Here is a 1548-nt window from a genome sequence, read left to right on the forward strand (position 1 = left end):
GACCGAGTACTGTGGATCACAAGACTGGAACCCTCTTCAAAGCTGCGGATCATGCAAGTTAGAAAAAAAAAAACTATCAGGAAATAGTTTCTCATAGGGGCAAGACACATGTCCAGCTTTCACAAGGGAAAGAAAAGAAGCTGCAAAACAAAGTGAAGATGACTTGTATAAACAAGATAAAAAAAAAATAAGTTCTGCAGTAAAGGCATTGCCCAAGACCAATGGAGGGGGTCTTCTGATGCTGTTCTTCCCATGTTACCTAATCTCTCTGCCCTGGCCTCCACAGCTCAGGTCCAGTAAAGTAAGCAGAAAATGTCTCTATTGGACTGTCTTCAATTCCATAAGCTTGACAGCCACATAAAGTAATAGAAAACACTCCAGTCCACAGCACAGATACTTCTAGAGACACCAGGGATGAAAGGGCTTCATGGGGCCACCACCAAAAGACCCTGTACACAGCTCAAGAAAAGGCTCTGTACAGGAACATTTGCAGAGGCCTCTCTACTGTTGAGAAGACACAAATCTCACTAGTTCCTCTCAAGACTGAATCAGTGTTGAACACAAAATTACAGTGATGCTGGATATAACACACACAGAGCAAACACTTCAACCACAAGAAAGCCTTCCAGCAGACTTTTTGTTTCGGAAACTAGTAAATATGAAATGGAAGCAGTAAGTACATTTCTTCTACTCCAGCCAGTTGTTCACAGAGCCTGCATGCCCCTACAGCTAGCTTCCTTTCCTTCTATTAAAGGCAAAAAACTGGCTGAAGTCTTGGAAGGCATGGAGTGGGTTTTTTTTTCCCCTAATACTTGTTTTTCTCATCACCATTTTACAGCAGGATTCATGGCTCTTTCCATTACTGAATTGTCGTAGGCGTGGAAAGGGTCCCTGGCCTCATCCTCCTTCTTCTGACAAATGCACACAAAACAGATACAGCTTAGATCAGGCAGAGTTGATCTGGTGACACATTGAAAAAAAAAAAAAAAATCTGAATCACAGGATCAGTGAACTTTAGCATTTGATCCTCCAAGTTAACACGCAACATTAACTGCTACAGCTTTATGCACACCAATTCCTATCTTGCATGCTGATTTGACGAAAATGCCTAAAGGCATTTAAACTACCCTCCTTTAGGGAAAAAAAAAAAGCCTCTGAACATGTCAGCTTTCCAGATTAAGGCTTGAAATAATTCTCCTTCTGGATGTAAAGACACCAAAACGATACCTTTCTACTTTATCTAGGTTAATACATGCCCAAGAGCCAAGATGGGCTGCATCCTGTCCTAGACTACTGACCAGGACTAGACTGAGAGATGCCAGTCCAAGAATGCTAATATCCCATAAATATAAATAATCTAACACTAACTAGTCTTTGGTACCAGAAATTAGCTTACTTCTAGTTCCAGAGTGAAACAGCCTCCATTTCTCTTTCTAAAAGGTACCTGGTTCACAGTTCAGAATATCAGCACTTTTTTCAGTAAAGAAAAAATACTGAAGAAGTTTCAACTCTTTCTATGAGCCAAATCCACATGCTCCTTCAGACAGC

Source organism: Tauraco erythrolophus, chromosome 1 (genome assembly GCF_009769465.1).
Source record: "Tauraco erythrolophus isolate bTauEry1 chromosome 1, bTauEry1.pri, whole genome shotgun sequence".
Taxonomy (NCBI): Eukaryota; Metazoa; Chordata; class Aves; order Musophagiformes; family Musophagidae; genus Tauraco; species Tauraco erythrolophus.